We start from the raw sequence: 21,245 nt of genomic DNA on the forward strand, positions 1-21,245 counted from the left end.
ATTTATACCACTTCATATAGTTATTCAATTTCACACGAAGAGTGCCGTTTTTCTCCAAAAATTACCATGATTACAAATGTGACATTGAATTCAATAAACAATAAGTTAATTAAGAGACTTACGTTTTAGACACCATATTGCTTGTTTTTGCTCTATTTCGTCAACAAAAATCATTCCGAATACAGCTACAGTGCTGTTTTGTGACTCTGAGCAACATGACGGTGTTTCGTTCTTGAATGAATCAACCGTTTAAATGATTTGGTTCAATTGCAATGACTCACTAATTAACAGTGATTTGCTGCCACCTGCTGGCGGCTTTAATTTCACATTTAGGCTTTTTCTTTTCTTTTTTTTTTTTTCTTTTTTCATGTTTTAAATCATTTCAAATAGGGATGCACGATATATCGGCCACCATATCGGTATCGGCCCATATCGGCTCATTTTTTCTAATCGGTTATCGGTATCGGCCAAAATTTTCATATCGGTGCATCCCTAATTTCAAATATCAGTATTCAATGTTTTACGTTTAATATCTCAAAACTTTATTTATGCATTTGTAATTGCAGGTTAAATGCATTCATGTCTTGCATTAAACAAAATACATGTGTGTAAATACATCTAAATGCCACTTCAGATGCAGCTTCTGTGTTGATTTCATTTGCTTGGTAACAGCACAAATGTCTTATTATTCTAATTCCCTGAATAAATGTAAGAATTTGACTCAAAAGATAATGGACACTTTTAGAAAAAATGGCTTTATAAAGGTATAAATGCCCATAAAATGCAAAAATCAGTTTAAACTTATTGCAAAAGATTAATTTCTATCAGTATGAACTGACCACCACACAGAATATGAAGAATATTAAAAACATTAGGAGTCAGCTGTCTTCGGCAGTCCTTAAGGTACCAGCACAATAACACACTCAGCAAAATATTGTCTAATTATCGTTATCGATAAAATCCCAGAAAATAGAGATATAATTTTTTGTCAATATCACACACCCCTACGAGAGAGGTGACACTTTTCCGGGAAAGTCAGACCTCGCGTTCGTGGGACAGCACTGGCGAAATTTTCCAATTGAACCATAGCTAAGGTTTATCCAAAAAAGTCGCTAGGTTTGTCAGTATGACTATAGCGGAAAAAAGCTGCTAAAAGGGTCTGAAAGCTGTTATTTAGTTATCTAGTGCTAAAGTCGCACTCGGGTGTGTGTGTGTGTGTGTGTGTGTGTGTGAGAGAGAGAGAGAGACGCGGGAGCTGATGGCAGGGGGTGGTGTATATTTGTGGCGGTCAATGTGGATATTGTGGATGAGTTCTTCGGTTTCATCACGTTCTATTAGTTCTACAGCTTCAGTTTTGGAACTTTCACGCTTAGTAACATACAGCTGTTCCCTCACCACAGTGAAAAAGTGAAAAGGGACTTCTTTCAAACAGTGTCGCATTCCGAATGTTGTTTAAGCGACATACACCGGTATTGCGGTATTTAAAAAATTTATATCATAACAAAAATAAACACCGGTATTCGATATGAACCGGTATACCGCCCAGCACTAGAAGACATTCATTCAGAACAAATCTGCTGCGTGGTTCGGAGGTTAGTGAAGTGAAGTGACGTGTGGCCAAGTATGGTGACCCATACTCGGAATTAGTGCTCTGCATTTACCCATCCAAAGTGCACACACACAGCAGTGAACACACACAAACCGTGAACACACACCCGGAGCAGTGGGCAGCCATTTATGCTGCGGCGCCCGGGGAGCAGTTGGGGTTCGGTGCCTTGCTCAAGGGCACCTCAGTCGTGGTATTGCAGGTTGGAGAGAGTTAGATGCGTACATATGAACCGGCGGGACATAAGCTAACATACACTTGCTGAACGTCACATAAAAAAAAAAAAAGTCAATATGTGGGAGTAAGAGAAGAGCAGACATTTGGATAAATCTGATAACACAAGAGAGAACTCAGTTCGGTCCGGTGTTCTGAGCGCAGACCCTGAAGCATACACATACAGAAAGCGTCTCACAACGCACGAGTACTCTTTCGCGTCGCATGAATGGAGAATTGCACACAAAATGATGTCAAATTGTCCGTTTTGAAGAGTATTCACGTAAACATGGTTGATTACGTCTTAAGTGAACGTAAACCGTAGGGGAACGTGTCTCAGTACATTACATACATTGCAGCCGTGCATTCGGTTTTAAAGGGACAGCAGCCTAATTCAGTTGCTATTGTCCGAGTCACTGATGTTAATCAAGCAACAAAAGAAAGAAAGAAAATCACGCATTGCTCTTGACAAAAAACTTCAGTAGTCTTAAAGATTAATCTAAATTTATTTATAGAAATAAATATGTCTGCTTAAAAGAATGAGGAATATGGTAAACAAGTTGCTACAAAGAATGCATAATTAGCTTATATAACCATTGGTATTTAATTAAAAAGTAGATAATGTTCTTGTTCTTTATGAGAAGCAGTTTTATTTAATTTTAACAAAGGCATGTTGTAAGTCACAGCAGTTAAATCGGTGTCTATCATGATAAAACCTTAATATCAAACCAATAGAATGAGTTTGGAAATTCTAGAGAAATGCTTAATAAATGCATTACACTGTAACTAAACCCATTAGATTTTAGCTGACGAAATTTACTGTAGATTTAGTCTACTAAAATCTTATATTTAGTCGACAAACTAAAAACAATTCAGATGACTAAAATATGACAAACTAAATGGCATTTTAGTCAAAAGACTATGACTAAAACTAAATCAAAATTTGCTGTCAAAATTAACACTGCTTGGAATAGAGGGTTAGAAAAGAAAAGTTACTTGATTAATGTTGTAGTTACATTTTCAAGTTGACTAGTTAAAAATTGAGAATCGGTCAAATGTTTAAAAAATAAATAAATAAATAAATCGAGATTTACATTTTTTGCCATATGCCAGCTATAGTTTCCATATTAATCTTTTCCCATTACATGCTCTACAAAATCATTCAAAACATGACCAGGAACATGAAATTAATTACATGGGTTCATGTTTTTTCCAAGTTGGCTTTAACAGCGCCAACTTGTATACAAGAGCTCTGTCTCTTCTTGTCCATCTTCTCATTCTTTGTCCCTAAACAGCGACACCAGCTACTTTGGGGATTCACACCCTCTTCCATCCCTCCATCAGTCTTCTTTATTCACACCTCCCTCCTGCCTCCCACAGCGATCCCCATCACACATACCAGACTGTTGCTACGGGCTTAAACTGCTGTACTTCTGAGTCAATTACTTTAAGGCAGGGCCTAAAATTAACACTCACCAAGCATCAAATGAGAGTAAAAATCAGCGTTGGCGAGTCCATGTAATGGTGTCAGTCGCCAGTTGGCGGGTACAACTTTTATGAATTATAACAATGCAATGAAGTGAAAACAACAGACAGTTTTTAAAGAGATTCGCTGTTTTTGACATAAGCGAATACAAACTAAATGGCATTTTAGTCAAAAGACTATGACTAAAACTAAATCAAAATTTGCTGTCAAAATTAACACTGCTTGGAATAGAGGGTTAGAAAAGAAAAGTTACTTGATTAATGTTGTAGTTACATTTTCAAGTTGACTAGTTAAAAATTGAGAATCGGTCAAATGTTTAAAAAATAAATAAATAAATAAATCGAGATTTACATTTTTTGCCATATGCCAGCTATAGTTTCCATATTAATCTTTTCCCATTACATGCTCTACAAAATCATTCAAAACATGACCAGGAACATGAAATTAATTACATGGGTTCATGTTTTTTCCAAGTTGGCTTTAACAGCGCCAACTTGTATACAAGAGCTCTGTCTCTTCTTGTCCATCTTCTCATTCTTTGTCCCTAAACAGCGACACCAGCTACTTTGGGGATTCACACCCTCTTCCATCCCTCCATCAGTCTTCTTTATTCACACCTCCCTCCTGCCTCCCACAGCGATCCCCATCACACATACCAGACTGTTGCTACGGGCTTAAACTGCTGTACTTCTGAGTCAATTACTTTAAGGCAGGGCCTAAAATTAACACTCACCAAGCATCAAATGAGAGTAAAAATCAGCGTTGGCGAGTCCATGTAATGGTGTCAGTCGCCAGTTGGCGGGTACAACTTTTATGAATTATAACAATGCAATGAAGTGAAAACAACAGACAGTTTTTAAAGAGATTCGCTGTTTTTGACATAAGCGAATAAAATAATCTTGTCCGAAGACAAGATCATCATGATTAGCTGTTCTGTCATAAGCGACAAGAGCGAATCAAATGATACAAACGGGCTGATAAGGTCAGAGCAGAGTGATGGCCAGCTTGTCCCTAGACACAGTTTTATTAACTTTCACCCGAGAAGATTTTGCTGCTTCATTTCGGAAGATTAACTTTTCCCTTCTTTATTCTTCATAACCCGAGAATGCAGCGACACATACCTGGGGTTACGATGCCTAAATGGTGCAGTGAAGTATAGTTTAAAAGGCTGCACGTATACGCTGAGCCGCTTCAGACAGCTCACCAGTAGTGCTTCAACGCACGAGAAAACACACAATTATGTCAAAATGCGCGGTTTTGACGAGTTACTTTGTAAACGTAGTCTTAAATGAGTTATAAAGTCTTAAAGGGGTCATATGATGCTATTTAAAATTTTCCTTTCTCTTTGGAGTGTTACAAGCTCTTGGTGCATAAAGAAGATCTGTAAAGTTGCAAAGACTAAAGTCTCAAATCTAAAGAGATATTCTTTATAAAAGTTAAGAGTCAGCCACACCTACCTAAAACGGCTCGTTCTAACATGCCGCCCCACATGCCTACGTCACTATCTGGGAAGATTTGCATAACGCCGCCCAAATGTTCACGCAAAGAAAGAATTCCCTTTTAATAGGGATTAAATATTCTATTAATAGGGAAAATTGAGGGAAAATGCACCAGCAGGACTAAAGCATTGTAAATATGTTTAGTTATTGTAATAGTAATTGCCTGTTTTTGCAAAAAGAGTTTCATGGCCGGTAAAAAAACAATTTTGGCCAGTAAATTTGATCATGTCACTGGCCATTGGCAGGTGTGGCAAAAAGTTAGTTTTAGGCCCTGCTTTAAGGGTGTAGTGGAGAATGTGGCCATACAGCCCCTCTATAATACTTTAACAAGGGCTACAAGTGTTAACAGGCCACATGCATAAACTGCACTCATAAATTCCTCACAGCCATACAAAATCAACACCTGCCCCATACACACAATCCAGATAACGCCATCAAAGCAAGTGGTCTAAATGACATCCACAGCACATGAAGTGCTAACAGGTGTTAGCCTTAGCTGTTAACTTCTCACAAAGCAGGGCAAAAAGACTTTCAGGACAATTAAAGGGTTAGTTCACCCCAAAATGAAAATTCTGCCATTAATTACTCACCCTCATGTCGTTCCAAACCCGCAAGACCTTTGTTCATCTTCGGAACACAAATTAAGATATTTTTGATGAAATCTAAGAGCTCTCTGACCCTGCATAGAGATCAACACAACTGAAATGTTCTCAGACCCAGAAACGTAATAAGGACAACGATAAAACAAGAATACTTTTGTGCGCAATGAAAACAAAAATTTAAATTTAACAATTCTTCTCCCCAAGTTACCATCTTCTGACATTTTGAAGAGTACCACGACGCATGTGTGCGCTTTCACCAGAACGTAATCAGCGTTGTTTATGTTTAAGGAGAAAGCGTGCAGATGCGTCGTGGTATGTTTCTGGGTCCGGGAACATTTCAGTTGTGTTGCTCTCTATACAGGGTCAGAGAGCTCTCAGATTTTGTCAAAAATATCTTAAAATTTGTGTTCTGAAGATGAACGGCGGTCTTACGGGTTTAGAACGACATAAGGGTGAGTAATAAATGACAGAATTTTCATTTTTGAGTGAACTAACTCTAAGCAGCCATTCACTTTTTTTTTGAGAGCCATTCCATTGTTCTTCTACATAAACATGCACTAGATTGACATGTTTGACTTATGCGCTTATCTAGCATTTTTTGTAGAGTCTCAGGCTGATGATACACGGGGCAACTTTTTGAGCAATTTTGCCGGGCAACTTTTTTTGAGCAATGTTGCTTGGGCAGTTTCCCATTGAGAATGGGTAACAAATGTCTATCTGGATACTTTAGATCGGTCGTGGGCCCCGTGTCTCACCTGGTTGCCCACTGACGGCAACATTGCTCAAAAAGTTGCCCCGTGTATCATCAGCCTCACACGACACAGCTTACAAAAAACTAAAAATGTTTCAATTAGGGTTGGGCCGATAGACAATGCCATCATCCATCGCCGATGACTCACAGACATCACGATGTTGAGCCAGCATCGTGATCTCCCCCCGCAATCCGCCGCATCCCAATTCCGTGTTCGGATAGGAAATTAAGTGTACTACGGAACCCCTAAAGGGAATAAATAGCCTACGAGATGGGAGGATAAAAAATATATTTTAATACTTACGCAATTTTATCGTTGGGTAATTACACTAAATTGCAGGCATCAGGGAGCCGCTACTAGTATGCAGGGCATTGAAACCGCTTTAGAATGCGCGCTCTCATTTTACTTTCACTTTCGAGATTCGCAATAACACGGACTCTATACTACGGAGCGGCAGTACCTACCACACATTTTACAAGATTAGAAATTTGTCAGTGGTGCTCAGTATCTGAAAATCATTCGCCATTGTCCTATCAGTTATCTCTCCTTACTCTGTGTATGTGGTAAGTGAACTTTCATGTACTGTAATGTAAAAGTCTACCGCTAGCATGTGGCTAACCATGTCCCTTTAGTGGCTCCGTAGAACGCATTATTTGTTTTCCATGACTTTCTGCATACGATTCACACTTCGGGCACACCTTCTAACCCCGCCCCCCGATGTCATCGTTCATCACGATGTTTCACTGTAGACATCGTCCGATGCCAATTTGGTAGACATCGCCCAACCCTAGTTTCAATGTGCACAATTTCTAACTTTATTCTGAGAATGCAAATGGAGAGAAAAGAGGAAGTCAGTGCTGATGTTACGGAGGAAAAGAAAGAGGTGTTTTAAGTGGCAACACTACTTACAACCCTTCCTACACCACAGAACGAGTCCATTTGTCACACTATTGTACCAAGAATAACAGCAGTTCTTCCTGTTCTTAGAAATCACACCGTTTACATTTGACCCTTATACTAAAACAGAGAGAGAGGGTGAGAGAGTGTGAATAAGAGATTAGAAAGTGAGAAAGCACTAGAAAAAGTACACTTCTGACAAGAGTTATGTAACTGAACCGCAAGCCAACCTTTTTAAAGAAAGAGTATGAATCTATATCAGTGGTTGATTGTATGTGACAGTGCGTGTTGGTTAGCATCAGGCTGAAAATCTGGTAAGATAAAAACAGGACAAACCAGCTCACTATATTTACACAGCAAAACACACTCAATGACATCCTTTATCATCATTTTACACAACAGGTCATTCTAAAACCATTCAAATAATTTGGAGTAATGCAAAGTGGGAGAGAGAAAACAAAAAGAGGCAGAAAAGAGATAATGAGAGGAAAAATAGTCTTTTAGAAGGTCATCAGATTTATGCATCACTCATGCATGCAGATTTCTTAGATATTTCACCATCTCTCTCAGTTTCATACACAAAACCACCTCACATAGTCAGTAAAAATAACCAACAATCTCTCTATATATCTGCACATCTCATCTTACCACAGAGAAGAGTTTCTATTTCATGAAACCCAAGTGAAACGGTTACATAAAGGTTCACATGGTTATAGTTTTACCTCTACAATGCTAAATAACCTTGCTGTACATGTATACACACACACACACACACACACACAGTTACTAGCTTTTGGAGCTATTTTACAGTCAGTAACTGGACCAAAATACAGTACAGCACAGATGCACACCCCGTTTCACACACACCCCTGCTGTTTTTGTCCTGATTTGTCTCGCACTCCCTCTCTGGATAATGACCTGAAAAATAACCCGACCCCATGAGGAGTGAGACAGACGGAGTTGGAGTTAAACCTGAACAGGACTGTGACTGAGAATGAGACATGCAAACTCCTGATCAACAAGCAGGAAAAATAAATAAATAAATAAAAAATAAATAAAAAGGGAACCCACAAAACTAGGACTGTTTCAGAGTTGAGATGTCAACAACCATGGCTCAGTCCACGGCTTTCACAAATCAAAAATACTGAATATAGTTCAGCTTTTGTTTCAGTGCTGGTGAGAAGCGCGGAGCCAGCTCACAATAAATCTTCAGCGCACACAGAGATGCATTACTATGGCTCAGGTTGGGCTTAAGGCCCAGTAACCACGGCAGCTTGGCTTCATTTCCACAACCATACTCTAATATGGACTCTTCTGATTAGTGTGCTGGGATATTAGCTGGATTCAGTTGGCACCTGATGCAATTTAATGCATGTTTCACTTATTAAAACTGCTCACACTTTACTCAAAGTATTAAACTTTATAGTGTGTTTTTTTTAGCATTTATTAGGATTTTTATATATTTCGTTTTTTATTCCTTTTCATGTGCTTTTGTTATTTTTATTAGTTTTTGTTTTTTAATATTTCTATTTTTATTTCACTTCTGTTTATATTTTACTTTATTTCAGCTTTACTTAAATTTTTTAACATATTAATAATTTTAGTTAACAACTCATCCTGCACTGTTTGTAGTGGTTGACCGATATTGTTTTTTTTTTGACAGCCGATAACGATGCCGATATCTTGGAAAGCAGAATATTACTCCAGTAAAAGTACTCAGTTTTCAATTTTACTCTGGTGAAAGTACAAAGGTACTTGATTTTTTATGTACTTAAGTAAAAAGTACCCATAGATGAATGTTTATTTTGCAGTTTTATATAGGCTACTTTATCATTTAATTTTATATTAGCATATATTTTTTTATAATCCTACTGCTCAAAATACCTGGGATTTTCCCAACATAACCAATAAGGAAATAATGAATATAATAAGGAAAATATAATAAGATTTTCATAATGATTTTTTTCTTCTCAAACCTTGTCTGTGGTGTAAAAACACCCCTGGGCAAATGCCCCCAGAGGGCATCACTTCCCACTTTGATAATTACTGTAGTTACCATGTTCTGAACATCACATCCTTTCTTTTCCCTCAGATGTAATCTAAGTGGTTGAATAAAAATATTTGGACTTTATTTTTTTTAAATTCCCTCAATTTAGCACCAGCAAGCTCGTTAGCTAGACAGTTAGCATTAGCTAACATTGACTTATTTTCAGCATGGTTATGAATAAACATTTATATGTGTCTACTCGGCTAGTTGATCCAGATACATAGTAACTTAGGCCATGTGTGCTGACAAACAATATAAAAACAGACATCACGTCACATAGGGCTAAATGTATAGCATTTTAGTAAAACTACTAACATTACAGCAGCGGGGAACATGAACGTGCAAGAGTTATTTTCTTTAATCTGTGTTATTTTAATGTTTTTTGACCTAAATCATAGAGACTCTGATGTTAATCTGTCTGCATTCAAGCATTTCAGTGGGCTTAAACAGATCACCCTTTACAGCAGATTTAGTTCACAAACAACTGACAGCTTTGACCTAAATATGATTTTCAGTTACAATAATTAATCCTAAAATTCGACATTAGTAACTTACTTTTAACAGCATCAGACATACGCGCGCTCACAAGATCTCCCGGTTTTTACTTGTGAATTCAGTTCACTGGAGACTCGCACTAAACAAATCATTTGAATCAGTGAGTTGTCGACTCGAGAACAACTCCAATTCGTGAATGAATCGTTTGGTGCGATTTGCGAACAGATTTAACGGGTTCATTGAAAAGAATCAGTTTGTTCAAGAATCAGACGCCATTCTGCGTCTCGGAGCACGTGATATTTTATAAGGAGTAACGATAAGTTTTATGAAATGTAGTGAAGTAAAAAGTACGATCTTATGCTTTGGAATGTAGTGAAGTAAAAATAAAAAAGTTACTCAAAATAAAACTACTCCAGTAAAGTACGGATACTTGAAAAATTTACTTGAGTACAGTAACAAAGTAAAGCTACTTCGTTACTGTCCACCACTGCCGATGGCCGATATAATTTTATTTATTTTAATTCATATTTAATGAATTTGAAATCATTTGAAAATGGATAAAAAAATAAATGTGTAAAATAAACATACTTATACTCTAGAAGACAAAGTATTTTTCACAAATAAATAAATATTTAATTAAAATATAATTAAAAGGAGTAAACACTGTAACCAACATGGCACTCAGTATTCTGGGAAGTTTGTGTGCATTGGGAATCATATTTTTTCAAATAAAGCCAAGGTAACACTCATTTTACATACAGCACACAGTGAAAATTACATGAATATGACAGTGGGCAAATGCACAGCGCAGCATAATTTGAAATCAGTCACGAGTTTAAAGTTTGTCGATCGCGCATCTCCAGTGAAGCTGAACCCTCCTCCTGTCCGTATTCAATTCGCATGGACCATAGGGCCGACCCTTACAGAACACGCGATCATGCAGGTCACATGCACACTTCACAAGATCTCAACTAGATTCGACTAAGTCTGCAAGGTTTGTGAAATTAAATGTTAATTAGTCATTCAAAGATTTGTTTACATTATATAAATACTTATTTGCGGAATTCTGATGGCAAACGAGAAAGTATTATAATTAGCCTTTAATAATATTAAAGCAATCGTTATAATACTTTTTTGTATACATTTTAATTCCTTTGTTTAACAGTTCTATCTGATTATTAGATAGACTTCTATCCGTATTAGACAGAACTGCATGACAACAGCGAACAAGAGGGAGAATGTGAGCACTGTGTGCTTCAGGCCATTCTCAGCGCCGTCAATATAAAAGTCCGAACACATCGGCCAAACAGAAAACTTATCGGCCAATGCCGATATCTGGAAAATGGCAGATATCAGCCGATATATTGGCCTTGGCGATATATCGGTCGACCACTAACTGTTTGTGCTATGGACATGAATGATACCTCAAGTCATGCAGCTCGAACAATTTTACAACTGAATCTGACTTTATTTCAAGGCTCCAACAATGACCCAAAGCACCTTAGCAACAACAAAAAAATCTTAATATCTTATGACCTGCATTGCAACATGCTTGCAGACATGCACAACACCTTGGCACAACGATGCACCACCACTCAGAAAACTTAAAAATCTAGTTAGCCACTGAACTCGTGTTCTAGACAAAAAAAACAAATGTAGTGTGGGAACTTGATTTTGTCCAAGTATCGATTTAGATCTTTCTCATTTGCTAACTGCTGCAATCTCAAGTAAGTTAAGGGATGCTTATGTTTACGAATAAATTATTTATAATAAACACTGCAATATTCCATAAAAGATAACTGATTTTGATTTCATGCTGACTCTGTCTGAATATACAACCAAGTGAACGTGTGAAATCTTCTTTTTTTCATTTTTCACACAGAACATGGTTTCAGATTGTGAGAAAAGTGACAGATCCCAGAACATAATACTGGTGTGAACTGTAAACAAGTGATGAGCCGTTACCATTCCTCTACAAATTTACACACAGTTTAGGTACACTGATGTGCCATTGTCTGACATATTAGCTGGAAACAAGTCGGACTTCAGAGATGTGTGTTTAGGTACACAGCCTGAAGCAACCTATGAGTGCAGACAACTCCCATACAAATCTTGCATTCACACACACATACAAGCACACAGTTTGACCCAACACAGAGAAATGGAAAAGCTCAAACTTAGAATCAACAGCTGATTTTACTGCATTAAAAAGAGCACATATTAGCAAATAAGTCACTTCCAAACACTTTAAACAGTAAAAATGTAATTTCCCATATGCCAGAACCATCAAAAACTTAGATTCAAAAAGAGTTCTTGGAGAGAAAAAAGTTTCCACCTCTGTGATTAAAATGAGAATTTTAAAACTCCAGCTGAATCACGAACGCAGGTTCTAGCATCACTTTGCTGTCAGGGGAGGTCTGAATTATAGACCAACAGTGAGGAAAACTCCTTTCATGAGTGGGTAGAATGTGGAAGCTTAAACCATCCCCACCGAGAAATTAGGGAGACGTATTGGTGGCATCTGTGGTCTAAAAAAGATCCAAAAGTAGAGAAGGAAGTTGAAATGAGAAGTTAGGAACCAGAGGGGAGGGACACATCTGCATCCAGTATGGGCATCTGGTCTGTGGGATACACGAGCACCACATGTGGGTGATGGGAGTTTGAAGTGGAGCATGTTGGGTGTGCAGCTGCTTCACAGCAGAGGGAGCAGACCAGCGATAAGCACCCGCTGAACACCCGTACGCATGGCCAACCACAGACGAATTAAAGCTGTCTGGGTTTGTACACAACAGTGTTAAAGGAAACTTCCAGTCTTTGTGACATTTTAAGCTTTTGTAAAGCTCAGGAAAGGATAACTGCAAACTGTTCTGAAAAATAAAATTCTGTACTGTTAAAATTTTACTGTTTTGTGTAAATATATAAAAAATAAAACAAAACAAAATCAATTATTTTGAATGCTACAAGTGAATTTAGGCATTACAACGTACAGTTACACCGTGTCTACACCGGACGCGAGGGGCGCAGCATGACAAAATACTATAGAACTCATTGGGCCTTATTTACGAAACAAACGTACGACAGAAAATTGGGCGTACGGTCGTTTCAATGCAAAATTTGGAATTTATCAATATGGACGTGAGTGGTGGCTACGATCAAATCTCACGTCAGGTCTCAGCTTTTGTACACAAGTTTTGAGGTACCTGAACTTGTGCGCAGCATAGTAAATATGGTGGAGAATTGTAGAATGACAGCATTTTGTTCATTTTTATGAAGCTCATTAGTCGATCACTAACCAGTAAGATTAGAATGTCTTTTTGATTTTTTCGGTTTTATACAGGGCTTCAGCTTTACATGCGCAAATAGCAGCGTAAACAAGACCATGAGGATTCAATCGTCGTATCATGCACCTGCAGCGCTTCTGTGAAAGGAGAAAAACTAATTAATTCTATAAAAGGAATAAAATAAATAGGATCACACAAAATATATAATAGGCTATAATATAATTAACAGATTAACAAAAGGGGGGAAAAAAACACCTGAACAATTCTATTAATCACTTTACAAGTAACTACAAAAGGATCCTAATGAACACATTACAAAAACATTCCACCACTAATGAGAAACTGCACTGCACATGTGGTCAATCACAGTAAATCCGCTGAAAGCAAGCAGGTGACCTCCACCTGGGTGGAAACACCAGATCTTACCACATCACCACTTTCCCACCATTTAATACTGAAAACTATTCAAATAAAAATAACACTGTTGATGAAGAAAGATGCACAACGGACAGTACAGCATCATCACAATGATGAATTTGAGCTAAAGATGAAAGCACAGATGGTGAAGAAGAGATATGGGTAGATGAATCAGATATCCAGGAGCCAGCATGCACACATGCACAAGAATCACCATATGCATTGATGTGCAAAACAAAGCATCTTGCAGGGATAGTTCACCCAAAAATTTTATTTCTGTCAGCATTCACTCACCCTCATACATTCCAAACCTCATGATTTATCTTCTGCAAAACACAAAAGACATCATTTTGAAGAATGTAGGTAAAGAAACAGTTTTGGTTATTAGTGAGAAAAAAAAAAACACTGACAGATTTCTCAAAATATCTCCTCCTTTGTTCCACAGAAGGAAAGTCATAAAGGTTTGAAACGACATAAGGGTAAGGGTGAGTTTTTAGGCGAATTATGCCTTTAAATACCATACAAACACGTACGCACTGACAAAAAGTGGCTTAAAGTCACCCTTTAGACTTGCTGAAAAACAAAAATCAAAGCTTGAGAAAAAATTTCAGCTAGGAACAACAGGCCTTTGAAGCAGCGAGAGAAACATCAAAAGTTTCCTACATGCTGCTGTGAAATGTTTAAAACCAGAGTTTTTTTCTAGGGCAAGGGACAACTGCTGACCCTACATAAACACTTTGGAAATGCAAGTGGGCGTCTTTTATTGTAATGTGGTCCTTTTGCAGGTCATGCAGCGCTGAACACGGAATCATATTGGGTTTTGTGCAAATCAAAGAATTTACACTGAAAACACAAAATATTAAACCACTGTGCTACTTCTGAACCTATACAGTAAGCCGCATGCAACAAGTGTCTTTTATTGGTGCCAGGTTACAAAGAGGATGTTGAGAAAGATGAAGAAATGAAAGATTAGACTACTAGTTATCAGCTTAATGGGAACGAAGTCTGTGGTCTGTGGCTAATCTAAACAAACAAACCTTGATGTTTGAGAAAGTGATGATCAATGCCTCTGAACTAGCCAATCAATTGTCAGTGTTTACAAAATGTTTCTAAAAGGTGAAAACAGAATTAACCCGACCATATTCATTTACTAACACACGCTCCATGAGGTTGGTTAATCTCCAGAGTACCGTTTGGATCACTCACACACACACACACACACACTACCGCACCATGGTCATTCACCCAGCACTGAGCTAGCAGGCTAATTGGCTTTAGGCTTTCTTTGAGCAACAAAGAGCGCATGGAATCTGACTTAAACCCTGTTTATAAAGTCTCAGCTTGGTCTGTGTGTTTGCTTAATGAAGGATCAACAAAAAACAAGCGCTCAGCTTCAAGCTTAACAACAAACTGAGTGCAAAATGTGCATGGGGTGTCCTAGAGATCAGGTGACATGATTAAGTCTGTCAGCGAGAATACGACCACAGTTTCACCAGCCAACTCTAGAAGATTTCTTTGAATGTGTGTTTCGATTTAATTTGTGAAGTGAGGAAAAGGAGGGGTGTGCATTAACACACACACACACGCCCCTCCATCTGGTACCGATTACACCACAAAGGAAGAGACCTCTGCAATGCCCCACCCTCACATGCGCACACAGGACCACATGTATGCACAGTGAGGCAAAACGGAGTGTCCTTTAGTACTAAATTGTTCCACAATAGCAGTTTAGATGGCTCTCAGGCATCTCATGTACTGACTGAAAGTAACTTATCAATAGGCATCATGTATATTGAACACCTGACAGACTGAAACATTTCTCCAAAGAAAGTGAAATATAATACAATTGTGAATGCAATTCTGTATTAACAATAGGTACATTTCATTACAAGTCAAAACTGTTGATCTTACCATAACACAACAACAGCTTTGGATCATGATGATCACACAAGACGGTCATTAAAAGACACAAAATGATTACTCTGTTAATACCTCCTACTAAAAGACATCAAATTGGGGTCAGGTGAACTCGAAACAACCTAATTACACAGTGCTTCCTTAAAGGGATAGTTCACTCAAAAATGAAAATGTCGTCATCATTTTCTCTCACTCATATAGTTTCAAACCTGTTTGACCTTTTCTTTTCTTCTACTTATGGAACACAAAAGATGATATTTTGAAGGGAATCTAACATCATTGAAGCTAATTCCATTATATTAACAAAAACTTTTCTAATTTCTCAAAATATCTTTTATGTTTCACAGAAGTCAGTCATGCAGTTTTGGGACAAAATGAGGCTGAATAAATTTTCCTTTTTGCATGGACCATCACTTTACGACTTCAGATTAATTGTTGGGTTGCTTGAACAATGAGTCAACTACTCTTCCATTGCTTTTCCTATGTAAACATGTGCTTGACGGACATCTTTGACCACTCTGCTTGCACCTTTTGCAGTGACTTGCACATAACACTGCGTTCTAAAAATGTGGCGCTCAAGGTAAAATTATATATTTTTTAAAAGTTTAACTTTTTCCTCATGCTGCTGCTCACATATCATGTTTTTTAATGTAAAAACAGGCCAGTCACACAATGTGTTTTTGTATTTTAAAAAACGTGAGACAGGGTAGTGGAATGGAAAAAAAAACGCAAGGTCTAGAGATGTGATTTTAAAAGTCGAACTTTTTCCTTGATCACTGCATTGTTAGAACGCAGTGTCATACGCGAGGCACTGCAAAAGACGCAAGTCGTGAGCGCAGTCAAACACGTCTGCATGTTTACATAGAAATACAATGGAAAAGTGGCATAATCGACTGCAAACACATTCTGTGAATACCACCCCTAAATATGCAATCTTTACACACTTCAAACTTATGATATGGAATCACTGTTACGTAAACTACAAACAAAGCAGCAATATAAAACTGAAGATAACCATCTAGGAACGAGAAACAGTTACGAACAACACTCAAGCTGAACACGACACCGTGAAACGGCTTGCTTTCTTAAACGAGTGCGGAACAGACAGATGGAGGGAGGACAGGAGAGAGGAGGGGAGGGGCCGAGCTTCAATTTCAGAGGCTTTTTAATTATTCAATGACATGAGCACTGAAACCTAAGAGAAACAAACAGACTGGACGGTGACAATGAACTAACCATGCAGACACACACACACATATGTACAAAAACACCACAGAGGAGGAACACACACGGTATTGAGTCTCCATGCACTTGGGGCGATGTGTGCATGTCTGAAACAAAGGCTAGCCGTCCAAACACACATCTAAAGAACCACTTGCTACCCAGGAGAGCACAATGCAATCTTCCCAGAAACTGTCAAATGATCCCAATGATCCAATAAGGTGGGGGATGCTCTTGGCTGTCTAAACAGGAAACAAGTCATATTTCAGAGCAGTCCATATGCTAACACTAATAAAAACAGTTTAAACTAAGATTTTTTTTTGAGCAGTTCGAAAGGATCCCCTTTTAATGACACAAACACCAAATACTCTGTATGCCAGAGCTCCTCCTTCTGCCCATTTCAGCTTTGACTGGCAGAGGCTGACCTCTCGGTCTCCATGACAATAACTAATTTACAGCCCGCAGTGATCAGCTCTGGCTCTCCCTAAAGGAAGTTGAGGGGAACAGAGGCCTGAGATGGGGGATGGTGTGTCCTTGAGGTCACATGGCCAGTCTCGTCTTTCACACACCGCTCAGAATTTAGCTGCTCGGAGCAAAAAGCGTGCAGAAAGTGAGAGTCAGCAGGACAGATTATCAGAATCAGGTTTTATTTGGTACATCAGATACTGAAATTTAATTAGAGTTCAACCGAGACAAAGGAGCAGAGATTAAATAAATCAAAATACATACACAATCCGATCAGGTGTGAAGATCACAGACACTACTATTGAAAAGTTTGGGGTCTGCAAGATTTTTTGTGTTTTTTTTTAAAAAAAGAAGTCTCACCAAGGATGCATTTATTTGATAAAAAATTCAGTAAAACTGTAAATATTGCATGTGTTGGCAAGGTTGAATTTTCAGAAGCCATTACTCCAGTCTTCAGTGTCACATGATTTTTTTGCTAACAATGTAAAAGTCTTTACTGTCAACTCCACCTCCTAGTTTACTGTAAAGACAACTCTAACCTAGGCATTTAAAATATAATATTTACATTTAGTCATTTAGCAGACGCTTTTATCCAAAGCGACTTACAAATGAGGACAATAAAAGCAGTCAAAACTAACAAAAGAGCAACAATATATAAGTGCAAATGACAAGTCTCGGTTAGCCTAACGCAGTACACATAGCAAGGTGTATATAATATATAAAAAGATAAATATAGATAAAGTAGAATTAAAATAGAATAGACATATATGTCTATTATATTATACATATATGTATAATATACATAATTTCCTTAGTTTTCAGGTGTTGCAACTACAAACAAACTCAAAGGATTGAAGTAGTCTGTCAGCACAGCCAAGCATGTGAGAAAGAGAGAGAGTTCTTCCTGCTTCCTTTTCCTCTGAGGTGCCCACTGTCTGACCTAGTTTCCACAATATACGTCATCCTCAAAACTTTATTGTGTAGACTCAAAGTGGCCAAAAGACAGTATAATGGTTGTATGTTCACTAGTACACTACTGTTCCAAAAGTTTGGGGTCTGTATGATTTTTTCAGAATACATATCTTATGCTCACAAAGGGTGGTGTTTTTTTTTTTACAAAAATACTGTAATACTGTAAAACAGCAATAATATGAAGTATTATTAGACCTTAAAATGACTGATTTACGTTTTCTATTTTGATATATTTTAAAATGTCATTTATTCCTATGATGGCAAAGCTGAATTTTCAGCAGCCATTACTCCAGTCTTTAGTGTCACATGATCCTTCAGAAATCATTCTGATAAGATGATTTGGTGCTCAATAAATATCATTAGCAATGTTGAAAACGTTGTGCTGCTTCATATTTTTGTGGAAACCTTGATACCCTTTTTCATGATTTTTTTTGATGAATAGAAAATTCAAATGAACATCATTTGAAATATTAATTTAAAAAAACAAGATATATTCATTAATAAATAGAAAAATTGTTGCATTTTAAGTGTCTTTACTGTCACTTTTAATAAATTTATAATGCGTCCATGTTGAATAAAAGTATTGATTTCTTTCAAAGAAAAAAATCTTACTGACCCTTTTGAAGGACAACGTGTACCTTTACTTTTGTCAGAAATAAAAAATCTGATCAAACATGACAGTTGCATAGATCTAGATGATTCAGTACTGTGCACTTGGGTCAATAACTCAATTTCAATTAAATAGACACAATCAGCAGTTAATATGGTGAAAGGTCTCCGGTGGAGCCCTGCACGGGCCTCAAATATAGGCCCTAGCCCGAGATGCTCAGAACCTAGCCTGGCCCTTGTCCGACAGCTCTTCAGAATTCTTGGCCCGAGTCTGACCCAAGCCATTCTTTTTTTCCCTTCTCCCAAAACAGCTTACTACTGTTTCAGCTACAACAACATTTTAATACAGTAGCCTATGTGTGCTCTGCTCGTATATGGGCACAATAAAAGGAGAGAAGCTAAATGAGCCCGAGTCCAACCCGAGCCTGATCTGTAAAAAAATAAATAAAAATGGCCCGAGCCCGGCCCGAATAGACTCGACAGGCTTGCAGACCTCTCCGGGGGCACTATTTAAATGCAGAGGTATGGCACAATTTCCAAAAAAGCACTGTGCTTATTCTTCAAACGAATATACATCACTGGAACGTATAAAATGCGGTGATTGGTCAAAAGTGGGCGACGACTTCTTGTTTTATCAACCTACAAAGACTTGTGAATCCCGCAAAAAGTGTTTCTCATGATTGAAAAAAGACTTGTGACAAGCAGCAAGTTAGATTTACTGCACTACTGTGGTAGGATTTAATTACACTACACTGAATTGCCTTACAAGATCTATTCTCATGTAGGCATAATAAATGGAAAATTCATCAGAATGACAGCAAGCTAAATAAAAAGCTAAACTGAACATTAAGATCTTTATCAGAGAGTGACAACGTGGCTCCAATGAGCTCTGGGATAAATTCAGGCTTACTGACAGAGACATGAGCCAATTTCACAGATATCTGATCTGCTGCAAACAGATCAGGGCTCACATGTATCTCACCATCATAGCACTGATCCAGGAACAGTTTTTCGCAGTTAATGCCACTGCACTGGATAAGATGAACAGACTAGAGCCAGACCGATATATCGTGAGCCTGTCGCCTATATATCGGTATCGGCGAACATGCCACCGATATGAACTTTTTTTTTAAAGAACATACAACGCAGATTAAATGCTTCTGAATGGTGTAATTACTTAGTTTGTCCAGCAGAGCGCGCTCCATTGTTTGCTACTGGACCCAGGTCAGTGTAGTGTAGAGATGAGCGGATGACCTCAAACTTCACCAGAATCCTCTGCTTCAAATTATCCTCCTGCCACCCACCCGCACCTATATTCTTTGTTTTGCATGATGATATGATGAATGGATGGTTCATTTTAACAGCAGATTCAGTGACGTTAGAGACTAGAGCTGATCTGTGCTTCACGGCACGCGTCTGCGGCGCATTACGGCCACCAGAGCTGATCGCGGCCACTCAATGCTGGTGTTTACCGGCCGCGCTGCGGCCCAGAACTCATTGAATGCTTATCACATTGGTCACATCACATTGCGCGACAAACTACAATAGAATTCTATTGTATTTTGTAGCGCCGCTCGCGTCCGGTGTAGAATAGAACCCATTATGTTGTCTACACCGGATTCAGTCAACTGATGCCTCGTTCTATTTATGACGTGCTGACAGAAGTTCAAATGATTTTCAACGGTCGCTTTGACGCGTTCTGTTGCAGCGCAGACACTGTGTCAGCATAGTTTGTCAGTACAGTCAGTAACGTAGCAGATTGAAAAGTTAGTATCTTTCTGCAGTCCAATAGACGGCAGTGCAGTGGTGGTTTAAGTCTGTTGAATGGTGATTTAACGCTACGTTGTCACCTACTTGGAGACTCAATGCTAAGTAAATAAACATCAATGCCCTGGTCTTTTACTCTCACAATGAGCTTATCATATTCCTTTTTCTTACATTAGTAGGGCCCTATGATTTCCGCGATGCAGAAAACATGGACGGAATTGCGGAATCCAGTCATAAAAACGGAATTTACTGTATAACGCGGAATTGGTCTTATTTTTGATGAATAAATAAAAAACAGGTCAGTATATATATAGACTGTGTCTGTGAATATTAAACTGCAAAAAGACGATTTAAATACGAATGTCCTGCATGTTCATTGGATTACCAGAAAATACATAACACAGAGTGTGAAAAAAATATTATTAATTACTATTATTCATTCATTTTAGATGTTTACATTTGGAAAAGCTGTGCTTCCTGCATAAACCTGCCCCTGTTGGTTTGGCAGTAGCTTGCTTGCCCTACAGTTACCTTGTTTAATTTCATAATTCAAGTTATATATATTTTGTTCTATGTGTTATTCAAGTTATTTATAATAAGTGAAGTTTACTGTTAAGTGCACAGATGTCAGACTCACTTTGAATAATAAAATTTATTGTTAAATTGTTAAATACCCTACCTCCATTACATAGGCCTATGTTTGTCACATCATTATAAGGTGTTTGATCACCACATTTGAGTTATTGCAAAAAATGTGTTTATGTATATATTCTGTTTATGTAGGCTATATACTGTTTTCTATATACAGTACCAGTCAAAAGTTTGGATACACGAATGGGAAGTGTGTCCAAACTTTTGATTATACTGTACTATAATATAGCCTACACAAAGAATATCGGCCGATATATCGGTAGCGGTCTTTTTTTCTCTCCCTAATATCGGTATCAGCCCCCCAAAAAACCCATATTGGTCGGGCTCTAGAACAGACTAACAATAAAT

General features: G+C 37.9%; 1 protein-coding gene across 2 annotated transcripts in view; it reads right to left on the minus strand.

Annotated features, from left to right (window-relative positions):
• Nucleotides 1–21,245, minus strand: part of peli1b (pellino E3 ubiquitin protein ligase 1b) — a 43,949-nt gene that overhangs the window by 20,636 nt on the left and 2,068 nt on the right. Inside the window, exon 1 of one of the 2 annotated variants that reach the window (XM_016269835.1) lies at nt 15,207–15,244. The exons of the other annotated variant lie outside the window; for it this stretch is intronic. The gene's annotated coding sequence lies outside the window, so the exon portion shown is untranslated. Of the gene's footprint in view, nt 1–15,206; nt 15,245–21,245 lie in introns of those variants that run through there. 2 annotated transcript variants of the gene reach the window in all.

Source organism: Sinocyclocheilus grahami, unplaced genomic scaffold (assembly GCF_001515645.1).
Source record: "Sinocyclocheilus grahami isolate Dianchi unplaced genomic scaffold, SAMN03320097.WGS_v1.1 scaffold54.1, whole genome shotgun sequence".
NCBI classification, from domain to species: Eukaryota; Metazoa; Chordata; class Actinopteri; order Cypriniformes; family Cyprinidae; genus Sinocyclocheilus; species Sinocyclocheilus grahami.